General features: G+C 47.0%; 1 protein-coding gene across 5 annotated transcripts in view; it reads left to right on the top strand.

Moving 5' to 3' along the window:
• LOC135895793 (acetylcholinesterase-1-like) overlaps window positions 1-14,835 on the top strand; it is a 180,128-nt gene that overhangs the window by 131,251 nt on the left and 34,042 nt on the right. Inside the window, exon 1 of one of the 5 annotated variants that reach the window (XM_065423962.1) lies at window positions 3,677-3,903. The exons of 3 other annotated variants lie outside the window; for them this stretch is intronic. The gene's annotated coding sequence lies outside the window, so the exon portion shown is untranslated. Of the gene's footprint in view, window positions 1-3,676; window positions 3,904-9,393; window positions 9,505-14,835 lie in introns of those variants that run through there. One more of the 5 variants, XM_065423965.1, reaches the window with a different exon arrangement.

Raw genomic sequence — 14,835 nt, 5'->3', positions numbered from 1 at the left:
TCGTTTGTTCTTGTTTTTTCGCGCTGCTTTAAAAGGATTAAAGCTGTATTTGCTGTGCTTTTGCATGAAATGTGATTTTTAGAATCAATAATGGTATTAATTGATTGCTGCACTACTTGATTACCTGATTGATTGATTGATTGATTGATTGATTGATTGATTGATTGATTGATTGATTGATTGATTGATTGATTGATTGATTGATTGATTGATTGATTGATTGATTGATTGATTGATTGTGAATGCTATGAGATGCGCAGAATAAATAAGTAAAACATGATTTCTTTTTTCCACAGTCCTTAATTGGTAAATGAGCTAGCTATAGCTCTGTTGTCCCATCGCTTGCAACGATATATATAAAAGCGGCGCAATGGCGTTCGATAAGAACGACAAGTAAGCCACGTGACTGACAAAGACGTCCTATGTGTGGCTAGTTGCGTCTTATGCTGTGAATTAGCGCTGTTAAACTTACATAAATGTACGTTCTCGTCATTTCATCACCTAATTTTTCCTCTGCCTGTTTAACTGATGCATTACACTGTAGCACATTTAGTTTTCAAGCTAGCAATGCAGGACAGGAGAAGGAGTTACATCGGTAGCCCGAATATAAATTTCTTAATTCTTTAAGTGTATATGCCGGAAAATTATGACTTGACCCTGATTCTGTTTTGTTGCAACATGTCTAGGCATATACCATCGGAAAAGAGTGTTGAAACCATGCCAGCAGCGAAGAAAATGTCTTTTCTTTTGGTGCCGCTGTCCAGCATGAAATCAGAACATACTGCAATTTGTCGAACATGAACACTTGCACTGCACAACCATATTTCCGAGTGCCTCTATATCAAAGCTGTCAAATGTCAAGGCTGAGAAGGCGTCAGTCTAAAGACATTTGCTCGCACTTCTTTGCAAACCTCAGTGGGTTTTTTTTTTTTCCTTTCTTTGAATGACCAATTTGGGCAGGCTTGAGCATTGTAACGCGCCCAGTAATCGCAAATCGCATTAGACGCGGCACCTGGCCATATTACCGATGTCCCAGCGTAGCACACATATGGTCAGCGCGGCCATGAATTCGAACTCGCGTCCTTGGCGAGCTTAAATCCACTCAGCGCCTCGGCAATCGCACGACTCTGCGCCGGACAGGTCACTCTATTGGAAGCCGCCTCAGCGCGAGAACGGGCACGTCTATTACACGGACGCACCGCCAAGGCTATACGTAGTACGCAGTACCTTGGCCCCACTTCCAGCCACAACGGCCATATGCGTGCGAGTTATAACGGCGGACGTCGGGAAACAAACGCCGTCCGCGTGGCATCCTTGGCAAGGCGCTCGCCTTTTGTTTACCCGAGAATTCGCACGCTCGACCCCGTCGTCGTAGCGCGGTCGCTGATGGGTTGGCGAATAGTTACCCACGTGCTGAAGGGTGCGCAGGTTGCAGGCCTTGTTTTAGCCCCCTTCGTGTCACTGAAATGCGCCGGCGAGGACAGTGCGCGACCCTCGTGCGATGAATTAAACCCGTCTCCGAAGCGAAGCCTTCGATAACTGGCTGCGCATTCTTATCGGGAAAATAAAAAAAAACACAACGCGTGCGCGCCTCGAAGTGGCATTGTATACCGCGCATGAAATGGTTCTCACGCCTTATAGTATTCAGTGCCCTCTTTAGCGCAAACGTACAGAGCGATGCGAAGTCGTGATGTCTTGATGGTGTATACTGCGTGGAAAAAAAATAAAAACAACTGATACCTACGCGAACGTATTTCCGCAACTGATAATTTCGAGACTTAGCACGTTAGCGTTTGTCACTTTAATCTGTAGACTGCTGAGTGTTTATGCTTTCGGCACAACGTATTGTCAAGGTCCGGCGCACGGAACATTGACGCTCAATTTGCAACGCACTTGACAGTCCGGAAGTGATTTGCGCTGTACAAACAAAGCGGCTTCCTTTCTGCCATGCCGGCCTGTACACCCTTGTCTCACCATTTTGTTGTTTTAACAAAACGGTGGCGGATAGCAATTTGCGAGAGCTTTGCGTGTATAATTCTGTTAACACGTCAAGTTGTACCCGCCGTATTCTCCGCCTATCCGGGTGCACACATTCGCAGTCTAATCTATAATGCAGCATCATTCCCAATGAGTTTATTAGTCAAACCCCCCTCCTCACGTTGTAGCGGAGAGTAAACCAGGCGCTGTTCCGTTTAACTTGCCCCCGCTTGCAACGTTTCTCTCTTGTCAATCTTTCTATCAGTGTATCCTTTCAAATCTCTCTATTTGTTCATATTTATTCCTACATCTCTGAGTGAGATATCCATTTTTATTGCATTAAATGATGCTTCCTCCCTACAGATTATTTCCCGGACGCATTCAGATGGGAGCAGAATGCAAAAACATACTCGTGTACCATGCTTTGGGTTCATATGAGCGAATCCCAGGTGGTCAAAATTAGCGCGGATCTCTCCCCTATACCACATCCCTCATGAACCACTAGCCGTTCCAGGACGTTAAACCCCATAACTTTTTTGCTGATAACTTCGATCATCGTTATCGGCTCGAATAAACGCATCGCTTGCATGTTTGCCTGAATCAATTTAATACTCGTGACACGCACGAATCAATAGGCCAGTTTACAGGTATAACGCAAAGCCGAACATTTCTTGCATTTACATGTGTGTCCTGATTTTATTGCAGTTATGTGACCGGATCTTGTGTTGACTTTAGTGTACTCATGTGACTGGACCTTGTGTCGCTGTGTTTCTGTGTTGTCTATAAGTTTCAGTGTGACATCATGGCACTTACGTGGCTGGACTTTGGCTTATTGTGCGTTGGAGTTGACTTTTTGTTTAATGCTTTTGAGTTACTTCTCTCCTTTTCGTATTTCTATGGGAAAAATTAGTAGCTGGGGCCAATTAAAGGCGAGAACATCTTCCAGGAAGCCTATATAATAACAATAAATACTTAGCATCAGCCCACCCATCCATGGAAGTAAAATGCTGCAATTGTAACAATTCTTGACAATAAAGAGCCTCCAAGGACAGATTTCACTTTTTCTCCTTTCTTTCCTTTCCTTCTTTCTTTCTTTCTTTCTTTCTTTCTTTCTTTCTTTCTTTCTTCACGTAAGCGAGTTTGCAGCATAGGCGAGACGTCAATCGGCGACGCTTCGATTGCTGTTTCGGCCGTCGGCCTTCGGTATCCGCCACGTCTTGCGGCGCGGAGAATTCCCTCGGATGTCAGGGTTGCTTCCGGAGCACCCGGCTCGTGCAGGGCTGCACCCTCAGTAATTGCCGCGCGTGCGGCGGAACGACCAATGCGCCGAGATGAGAGGATAAAGAGGGGCGGCCGGGGGGGGGGGGGGGGGGGGGGGTACGTAACGCCAGTTTTCATAGCGAGGGTCTTTCGAGCCGGCCGCTCGATGTCAAGTAACCTAGATGTGCGCCGCTGATTGAGACTGCTGGCGTAAAGGAGAACGCCGACAGCTCTCACTTTTCGTTCGCGCAGGAGCGAAAGAAAAGAAGGGGTCGGAAGGAAACAGGAGGAGATATAAGTAAAAACGAAAGAGAGATAACTGAAAGAAACAAAATACCAGGCAGGCCTGTATAGCAGCGGGCACCAACCAGTCAACCAAACACACAAAAAAAACTATAAAAGCGAAATGGGCACTCTTTGGATCAGGGACGCAGCGTCGGGCGCGGGCATTGCAGCACAAGCGGTATATTGCGAAAAAGCTTGACGAACCACGCCGGCAGCCGCAGAGGCTGCGGCCGACCGACTGCGCCACAGAAGTGTGCCGGGGGCCGCCACGAAAGCGACGACGACGACGACGACCCGCGGAAGCTATAGCCGCCGCCAGGGGTGTCAACGGATCTGCGGACACGCATCTTCGGTGAATGCCGGATTGACTAACTGCAGGCGGTGAGTCTACGAGCTGTCTATCAAGCGTCTGCCCAGCACCGGCGCCTGCATTGCCAGCTCAAAGCTTTCGTGTTCTTAGTTCGACTCAGTTTCGACCAATTGGTTTCGACGGCTGCAGCACAAGGTGGAGTGGTGTGCCTGTTCGACGCAACATTTTTGTTTTCCTTTCTGAACGGCGCTCTCCTTCTCCGCGCGAGAAGACAATGGACGCTAGCCCCGCCACCTGCGCGCGGGAGCACTATGCGCGCGTGGCGCGACACCGAAGGACACGTTTTCGCGACCACGCAACGACACCTGAAAAGGCATCTCGAGTCGGTCAACGACTTTGCGGCGAATGCGGCGCTTCGCTGAGTTCATTAGTGGCGCAAAGTCCGCGCGCGCGGGTTCGATGCCGTAAGCGGACCCTTACAGAAGGTACGGGTGACCGTAACAGGCACGTGTTGCCAATGACCCTTGCGGTAGGCACACACCGTTCTACCCCTCCCCCCTCCCTCCGAGTACGATTTACAACGAACACCTCGAGCAGGCTTGTGGCAGTCTCCCGTCGCCGCGCTGTACCTCGGAAGCTGGCCACTGCATATATGTATACTTACCGGGAGCGCTTAGCCTCGTTCGGCTGCAACGTTCCTGCGGCAGGCTATTAGCGAGGATGTGTCGGGGCCCTATAATTTACGTCTGCGACTCTCTTATGCAGTGTTTATTTCCTCCGACTTCTCTCATTCTTGCACATTTCTTTTTCTTCTTCTTGTTCTTCTTCTCCTCCCGCTATTCGGTCACGTCGCACAATTAGCGCCGTCTCTCACGAAGTGCGCATTCAATTCAACCCGACCTCGGCGGGATATTTGGAGTTGGTACTTGCGCTCCCTTGACCGGTCGCAATGCTTTTCCTAGTATTCCTCGACCCAAGCTGGAAGTCCTGCAGAGGACAAAAGAATGCTCGCCAAGGGCGCGCACGTATGCCTGGCCGACTGCTGCCGTTTCCGCCGTAACTTGGCCTCGGCGTGCGAGTTCGAGTAGGGAGAGTGTCGAAGCTTTAGTACCTCGAACCTGTCTGCGTCAGGATGCCTACTGTACCGTCATATATACGGGCCACCCGGCCAAAAGGAGTTCGTTGTTTGTGTTTAGTTTTCGAAGGGAGCAGAGCGGAGAGAGTTGAGCGGAAGGGGTGGGCGCAAACGATGGCTTTCGTTGCGTAGTCCAAGAGAGGGAAGTACCGCACACCGTTCTCAATCTCTCAGTGGGATTCATTGCTGCCGCTAACCAGCGCGCTTGGGGAGCATGGTGACCCGAACGACCGAATGGCTCCAGTTCGTGCTCTCGATCGGCACATTGCTCTGAGAGATGTGAGGCTGCAAATACACAAAAAATAAGTATTAGAAAAATATATGCAGGAGAAAAGAATTATTACCTAATACATATTTATTCTCGCTCAGATGTATGAGAAAGAAGTGGACTACCTTGGCCCAGCAGGTTAAAATACTCAGTGTGTGCGCACGAACTGGAAACAGGTGTGCAGCACCTGTGGTCCGAAGGTGTCGCGAGGGAGAGTCAGACACCCTGCTCAGTTTATGTAGCCGGGCAGGGGGGCGGTGCACATTACACTGATCACGTGCCCCCTCCCCCCTTCCTGAAATTTCGGAGTTGGTACCCGGCCTGCCCAACCAACCTCCTCCCCTTATCCCCATCCCATCAACCACCCCATTCCCGGTAAAGTGCGCGCCCTCCCCCCAACACCGAAAAAGAAATCGGGTTACGCCACTTATCCGATAATATAATGCAGAATAGTAAGATATTCACATGGGAATCTGAGCGGCCTCAAATGATATGATTATACCTGTAGCATCCTATACAAGAACCTAATTGATTCCCATATGATTGTATTGTCTATACGTAGAACCTATAGGCCCCAAGAAATCATATGGTAGTGTTAATGTGAAGGTTATATGGATTCTTCAAATAAGTGCCTTTGTCTGGGTCTAACCCTGTAACTGCTTGGAGGGCTTTCAGAGGCCGCTTTCAGAGACGGCTTCAGGGGATGGACGTGCAGCCGCACTACTTTTTCTGTTTCATTTTCTTCTTCATAAACAAAAAAGAAACACAATGGTAATCTACTGGCATTATCACCCGTCCGTATTTATTTATTTTTTCTGGTCGTTTCGCAACGCAATATCGTCCTCTTTGAGTACTGGAGACAGTTTTACGGAAGGCATACATTCCTATATACCCCGATCTTTGCTGCGACTAACATTTAATATGATGACTTTCTTCATCCTTCCCTAGCCTATACGTATCATCATGGCGCTAAAATATTACAGTGCATGCAAAGTCTCGCGCAGCCCAGCTCGAAGACGTGGTTTCGGTGGCGTCGCTATAGTCAGTGCGTCCCGCTCCACTGGAATCTCGTTTTAGCCCCTTTCCCGTTTCTGTTGACAGATTGGTTTCATGTTATTTTTGTTTATTGGCGCAAAGACAACTACGGCCATCCTCCTTTTATTTCCTTTTCTTTTCGTCGTTTCTTTTTGTGAAGGAAATAAAGCAGAATTTATTCCAGCCAAGGTATAAACTTTGCCCCCGATAGTCTGCCATGGGAAAGGTGATGTCGTTAGGTGGAATAGTACCCTGTACTGTGTGAATATTGCTCCTATGTGCAGGGTGGGTTTTCTTTTAAATGTTGTAGACCCTACAGGTATATAAATACATACATATATATATATATATATATATATATATATATATATATATATATATATATATATATATATATATATATATATATATATATATATATATATATATATATATATATATATATATATATACAAAAGGCCTATGAGTGCCGCGAACGTGGCGTTCTTACACATAGTTATTCGGCAAGGTGGGCACGTTTTGCCACGAGTAAGGCGACTATCATAAGTCCAATTACCAAAGAGTCTTTAATAACGTTTTTTTTTAATCTTGGGGGCAGTTGTTTAAAGGGCACATTTGGAGGGCAGACACACTTTAATGCCCCCGCACTATTGTTATTTTTTTAATCCTGAAAATCGCACCTCATTCACGTAATTCATAGCGCTCAATCTCGGCAACATCGAAACCGAGCGCTCCGTGAGCACAGAATAGGCGGCCCTGTTATCATATCAGGCGGGTTTAAACGCCCCTTCACGAAAATCGCAACGAACTTTGAAACTGAACTTCGCGTTCAGTCACGGCAGATACTAACACGAGACGTTTTCACTGGCGACCATCTGCAGGGGCGTCCTGTATCAGTACTTGCCGCGACGTGCCATCATTCAAATTGTCACATGACGATTCCTTCTGACGCTGCTGCCGCGCGCGTTGAGTTTCAATATTACTAGAATTGAGCGTTGAAATTCGATAGTGAATATAGGTGTGTCGAATTAGGCATGGCTTTCTAGATCTAAAAATATAAAGCTGCATTTAAGCGTGATTGCCTACAAACTTGTCTCATAAACAACCGCACCCAAGGTTCAGATAAAAATGTTTATCAACATTTTTTTTTGTTAATTAGTCTACTGATACTCGCGCTGTTAGTGGCAAAGTATGTCCGCCTCGCCGAATAATTTATCTGCAAGAACGCACGCTCGCTACGCTTACAGTCTTTTTACATTGCCTAAAGAGACACCCTGTATATATAGGTGGCCTCCTTATACAGACATCAGCCGTTCCAGTGCATATATTATGCGCTGGATTGTAACGTGTATCAGGAACGGTGAAGGCACTGTCACAGTTAACTGGCCACGAAAGAGGATTTCTCACCGACAAGGATGGCAGCGAGCCGCAATCACATCTACGTCAAATGCGTCACAGTGCGAACCGGGTCAGGTGGTAACTCGCTCATACTGTATCGACGAATGGCTATCGTGTGCCGACTGATAACCACGTAACGACATTTGAGGAAAGGACGGTGAGTTCCTTGCTTCCTTGCACGTGCGCGAAACTCCGTAAGGTTGAGTCAGCCATGCAATACGCTTGTGCTAGAGCCCATTACATAACTGTAGGCTGCCACTCCCCGAAAAAATGAAATCTTGAATTATTGTTAGTAAATATGCGTGCCAGAGACACTCACATCGCGTCTGATGCCATGTAGTCGTTACAACTTAGATGTGGTAGTGTTATATTTCCAAGAGTTGTACTCTGCGCGCCCGTTTTCGTTTTCTTGGAGCTTTCTGTGGCATGCAGTGCGTAAACGCGTACACTTTGCACTAGCTTAATGGTTTGATGACCTGCAAGGTTTCTTCCTATTTCACAATATTGTTCCTATTATTTACTATTACTATTTTGTGAGAAAAAAGCATAGTTGACCATCTTACGGCCACTAAATATTTTATTTTATTTTAATTTCAGCAGCAACAACAACAGAAACGTAACTAAGGGACGACGGAAGCTGCCTAAAAATGAAACAAATTCAACCGTAAACATGCGCTAGGGAATCATATTCATACACTGGCTACGTTCCTAGGCTCAAGGAGCAGACTATGCTACGTACATGGTCTCGAGAACACTAGACACATTAGGTGTATTAAGCACGTTGCGCACGGTATGCCAAAAAATGTGGCCAGGCAGAACGACAACATTCGCTATTACGTCGTGTGCACAAACCACGTGCGCCTTGCGATAAATGAAGCGATAGCTACGGAAAGACTGCTGTTTGACTTATTTGGGGTGCGATCTTGTACGCGTTCCAAAATAGAACGGAGGTGGTTCGTTCCACCGAGCCAAATACGATTCGTCAATTTGAACCGTGCCGAACGCCATGACCTCAATTGTGACGTGATATCTGCTGTCAATCATTCCGTGTCGTCTGCTATCGGACGAACGGAACGGAACATACTGCCTATTTCGTGACGTAAAGAACGAACCGCCTCCGTTCTATTTTGGAACGCGTACAAGATCGCACCCTTGATGTCCCCGTTGCTGTTGCTTGTTAAAGGACCAGCATGTGGGATATGTGGGCCTCCAAAGGACCAATTAACTCAACCACCAAAAATAAGTTTAACGGCTAAGAAATGTACGGAATAAACAAAGCGAGCGAGAACAAAAAAGAAAAAAAAGTAAAGTAAGGAGGGAAAACTATCGGAGGAAGAGAGCATCACTCAACTCTGGCGTAGCCTGCTATACAATGGTCTAGCTAGAGCGCACTGTATCGGCAACATGCAAGCCTTCACTCACAGCGAGCGTTATCAAAACAATTTTCATGCTTACAGACATGGCATAAACAGCAAAACGAATTAAAGAATACAGCTAATAAAAACAGTAAATGTTCGCATAAACAAGCACGAAATCAGATAGCGAGCACGTTTCCAGCGTGTCGTCTTTGAAATAGTCTTTGAAATAGTTTAAAGTCACTATCTAACGGAAAGTCACGAAGAACTACGACAGCGTCTCCTTGTTTGTCTGGGTATGACCAGGGACCAAAGACCTTGCAGATAAAGGACCCCTATCCCGTCGATTCAAACGGCTCCGGAGGGTCTCTCGCTGGTGGTCGCGAATTGCGGACGTACACTCAATTAGCAGATGTTCCGCAGACGCATCCGGGGTGTTACAGTGCGTGCCAGCAGCGGACGTCCTCTTCTTGATTCTAGGGTAGGTACGTTTCCGTAGAGTTCACTCTTTTGTCGCATGAGCCCCTGTCTCTAGCCTAGACACGCGTTTGTTATTTTAATGGGTTATGCATGCAACCACATCGTTGGCGACCTTGAGCACGGTTGTGTCGAAAGGGGTTCACGGTTAAGCGGTTAAATGGCACGCGCATATATTTGCGGCACAGAGCTGCAGTGCAGTTATATGCGGTCCTCTCGATCGTCTGCAACTTATCAAACGGCAAGCTGCCGTTCGCCGTTCCTCGCAATCGCCGCTTCGCAGATCGCATTATCTTTTCTTTTTTGCCTGATGCTTATCACGCTGTTGTTTTGCTTTTCTTTTTTTTTTTGGCACGCGTTGTTTGGCATATAATAATGCTAGTTCCTCCAGCCACTGATCGGGAGCTCTACCTTTCAAACCAGCGGTATCTATTCCTTCCCGTTGAGCACACGGTGCGGACTCAGTAGCAGACGGCAGGAAGGAGAGAAGAAAAAGAAGTTAGCTTTCTTGCCGAGTTGGGGCCGCATACCAGCGGATGAGTAGCAGAAATATTTTGTTTTTGTTTACCACCAGGAAACTTATTTCCAAGACTTGCAGGAAAATAATGCGGCAAAATAAGGCTGTTGTCGCCTCCTTGAGTGATTATCGCACTTAAATCTGAAGGTTGCCTGCCGGTGCCTGGAGATCAAACGACTCGGGATTGACCCTGTAATATCGGAGCGTCTACGAAACGCGCGAAGAGCCGATTCCGTTGGCTAATTGGTGCCTCGAAGGAATGCTAAAGGCTCGCGTATGGCTAATTTTGTGTTTTTCGGTGGATTCATGGCCTTAAAATTTCTGCCTGCACATCGCTAAGGCGAATTAACTTAATGCAGCTCGTATTATTAAAGGACGTCGCGGTCATCAGCTGGGGCCTTTGTTTCACAGTACTTCAACCGCACTCCCACCCTTTCCTTCGCCAGTTTAATTCGACGCAAATTGGGAGGTTCGCGTGACCTCCTTCCTGCGGCCTTCCCCAATCTAGCCGGAAAGGACCTCACCGTGCAACCCCGGCCCGCGATGTACTTGAGGCAACGCAAGTTTCTCTTGTCCCCTGCTTGCAAAATGCCGCACATGTGCCTGCACCTCTCAAGCACGGGTTCTGAAACCAGGAAACACAGCGACGTCTTTGGAGAGACCGGCGCCACGCATCGGCTTGCTTCCGAGGTCGTTCAAATCGGCGTTAAAGGCTGTGACCGGGCAAAACAGCGACGAGCGCCTCAAGATGCGCGCACCACCGTTGTTTCGCTCGGGAACGATATATTCACCGCACGCACCGCCTCCATCCTTACGTGAAAGCGCGGGACCGCAACGGCTGGACGCCAACGACGGCTTTCCGGATGTTTCTTTTTCTTTTTCTAGATGTTTCTTTCGATATCTCCGCGTTCACGCTGTTTCGATGGAGGGCCCCCCCACGGCGGAGTGGGGGGTTCGCGAGCGTTGCGTTTACGTCGAGCGTGCGATACCGCGGCGTATTGGACACGCAACCGCGGCGTTGAGGGGAAGTAGCACAAGAGCCCCCGGAGTGCCGTCCCCCCCCCCCCACCATCACTCCGCAAGCCGGCGGCGCAGCATTTCGTGGAGCCATTTCGAACCTTCCTGCGTGCATGCGAAAGTGTGTTCAACGTAGTCATTGTGCATGACCAACGCCGGTGAAAACCACCACGGGCTCTCGACTGTACAACGATAATGCGCCGATGCATGCATGCGCGCCGCCAACTTGACTGGGAGGCCGTCCCATAACCGAACGGCTTCTCTATCGGGATATCGCAATACGGCAATGGTTATATGCCAGGTAAACAGCGTCTCCCCCTCCTTTAGTCACGTGATTAGGAAAGTCAGACGCCAGGAAAGGCATGACGTACGAAATGGAGTGCTGTTGTATTCAAATCCAACAAGTTGACTGACGTTGAAAGTGATGCCCCAAGCGAAGCGATTCAATGAGGAGTCCTAAGTACTCGCTTAACGAGAAGAAAAATAGACATTTTATTGTGCAGTATTGAAGCATCTCTCCTCGAATAATATTAAACACAACAATGCATGTATAGTAACAGAGCATCAACTGCGACAGTATAACGCCAAATAAATACACGCATCAAATAAATTCTATCATTTTCATCTAAACTATCGTGAAGCTGTTGGAAACGAACTTGACTCGTCTTATAAACAGGCTGACGAAGAACCAAGCACCATTAACACAAAAGCCAATTACAACGAAACTTTCTAAAGAATATAAGCAGCCAAGATTGCCGGTTGTTGCAGTGATTCCAGGATTTTTTCCCCAACTGTGTACGTATACAAGCCACTACTGCATACGACGCGAAATAATATCGTGCTAATAGCATATCATGGCTTCCTCCAACAATTACGATTGAAACTCATGACGCATTTATGAACGCCTTGAATAGCACCTTCACGTCGCTGCTTCTCGTTAACGGCGGCCCATGCAGCACTTCTCGAGGTCATGAACATAATCCGGGTCATGGCGGCAGCGATTCGCTTTAAACGAAAGGCAGGTTAGTCACTGTGTCGATACTGTATCGGTGCTTTAGCGTTAATGCGCCGCTAAAGAGGAAAAAAATATAGGTTGAGTTGTATGAGTAAATTATTCCTCTACAATGCCAGAAAAAAACACTCTTGCCGTGAGAAGAAGCGTGGTAAGCCAGAAAAGACGCCGGAACGAGATACCAATGGCGACGCTGCCTTAAGGTTCCTGAACCAGCGCGTCGTGACGTCATAGATTTTGTCAGGGTCTGTCCGGGCTTAGCTAACTCCTCATCCTTAGATACAGAGTACATTGTGCTCTACAAGAGCTGAAGACTTAACTTAGCCAGTTTCGAGAGCTTTTACCGCGATGCAGCGGCTGAAATGAGACGAAGCATTTTGAAATGCGTGACGTCACACTGACGTAGCGTGCGCTGGGGTTCTGGCGCGAAATTCAAGAAATGGAAGTTATGCTTTCGTTTTCTCTTCAAGTATCTCATCTCTCAGCGCGAAATTAACGAAATTAAAAGAACACGTTATCAGTCTAAGCTGACTTAGATTTTTTTTAGCGTCCGTTTAGTATCCAAGACCTATCTACTTTTGGGATTCTTACAACAGATGTATTCTGGCACCTTTCGTTGCAAGCTGTGAGCTTTACTGTCTTCGCACTTCTAACATCGCCTTGTCTGCCAGATTTGTACACTTGTAGCATGTCACCCCCGTTATCTTGAACTTCCCAGCAGGGAGATACCACTCTGGAAATTACTCGTTATAAACGCACAAATACAGTTATCCTTTGCTAGTGATTACGTCAGCATTATCTATTTCATAGAGAGAGAGAGAGAGATGAAAAGGAAAGGCAGGGAAGTTAACCAGATATTAGTCTCCGGTTTGCTACCCAAAACTGGGGTTGCGAGATACGGGTTAGAAAGAGAACAGAGAGGGAAAACTTTAAATAAAATCTATGTCAAGACCGCAGTGAACTGTATAGGCAAAGAGAGGAGAAAACTTGGGCGTTCGGTTGCACATGTGACGACCACCCAACCAGGTTCTCTCTGTATTCACAAAGCCGTTCGAGTGCTAGAAAGTTCGTACACGAACTTGGTTAAGTCCAGTCATGACAGCAAGCATGATATTAGCAAACGCGGACGGCTGACGACAAGTAGTTGCTATGAACGAGAAGCTTTTTCAATGAGATTGAACAGGTTCTTCTGTCACACTAAAGGCGTTAAATTTCCAAGAAAAATAAAACTCAAATAATGCCTTTGCAAAAGAAAATTTTTCATGGCGTGCTGCTGAAGTCATTTTCAATGTATTTTAGTTCTTCATAGTAATCTTTTTTTTCTATTTCTCGATCCTTGTGCAGTGCATGACTTTTACACTAGATTGTACGTTCCTCGTGTCAGTCTTACTTGCACATAGTGAATGCATTCTTTCGCTTATATACACATTTTTCCCTTGCTTTTGTCCTTTTATATATCTGCTCAATACACATTGATCTATGTACCTAAATCAATATATACTTATTTGCTTGCGCCAGGTTTTCCTACTTTAACTCTTTTTTATCGGTTACGTGTCACTTATAAAACGAATAACGAGACGTTCTCGAACTTATAGTTGACATTGGGAGAAGCAAATCGCCTGGTTCTTTTCACGCGTCTGAAATCAAACTTCTCGTAGTAAGACGCACAGTTTGGCAAGCACATGCTTTCCAGAACATTCCGCGGCCATGGCTTGTCCCAAGCATGTCCCGTAAGGAGTTTTTTCTGGTAAGGTGTTTTCACGGCAGCGCCAAAGCAAACATCTCGATGCTTAAGCAAAGGCGCGTCAACACAATTTCCATATTCATGAACGAACATGTACCCTGCCTTACCGCTGCCACATCACGTACTTCACCTTGAACGACAGCAGCGCGGCGCTAAGTGACGAGCTCAGCTCCTTCCTACGCGTCATTTTTACGACCATCCATGGAATCCACCCTCGTGCGGCATCCGCAAGACTCGTTTCGCTTGCCTGACGTAACGCCTCGGTGGTAAGCGGAACTTCACTTCTGATGTTCGTTACCGCGCCCAGCGATGCCATCGATAGTTTAGGCGTGGTTCACGTGATAAGGCAGGTTATTTCCTAATGTATCGGTGTTGCCCTCATTTTGGCGTAATGCGAGACACGACTGCTTCATTATAGGAACCACGGCGATGGCTCGGTACTATGGTAATATCCTGTGGCAGTACAACTTAGTAATGTGAAATGTTGCGCTGGTTGGTTCTGTATGATCCAAAATGCAACAAAGCGACTTAGGACTATAAGGTACGAACCGAAATGTATACAAAGACGAGCGCTGAATTTCATCTGACATTTTGATTTTAATGAGAAGTATATAACGCCTTGCACAAATAAATTATTGAAATAAATGTCACGCTGTTCCCAGTCGGCCTTTTACATGCTGAATCTGCTGCGGAGGGCGCGATTTCGCGTCTTTGAAGGAGGCCGCCGACGCAGCCGCATTTCAATGGGCTGGTATGCAAAAGCACGAGTTTGCTGATATTGCGCCTCGTCTTTAAAAAAGTTCAGGATGTTTGAATGAATGTTTAGTACCCGCCGTGGTTGCTCAGTGGCTATGGTGTTGGGCTGCTGAGCACGAGGTCGCGGGATCGAATCCCGGCCACGGCGGCCGCATTTCGATGAGGGCGAAATGCGAAAACACCCGTGTACTTAGATTTAGGTGCACGTTAAAGAACCCCAGGTGGTCAAAATTTCCGGAGTCCTCCACTACGGCGTGCCTCATAATCAGAAAGTGGTTTTGGCACGTAA

The sequence above is a fragment of the Dermacentor albipictus genome, chromosome 4 (genome assembly GCF_038994185.2).
Source record: "Dermacentor albipictus isolate Rhodes 1998 colony chromosome 4, USDA_Dalb.pri_finalv2, whole genome shotgun sequence".
In the NCBI taxonomy this organism is placed as follows: Eukaryota; Metazoa; Arthropoda; class Arachnida; order Ixodida; family Ixodidae; genus Dermacentor; species Dermacentor albipictus.
This window is presented reverse-complemented; position numbering and strand designations above follow the sequence as displayed.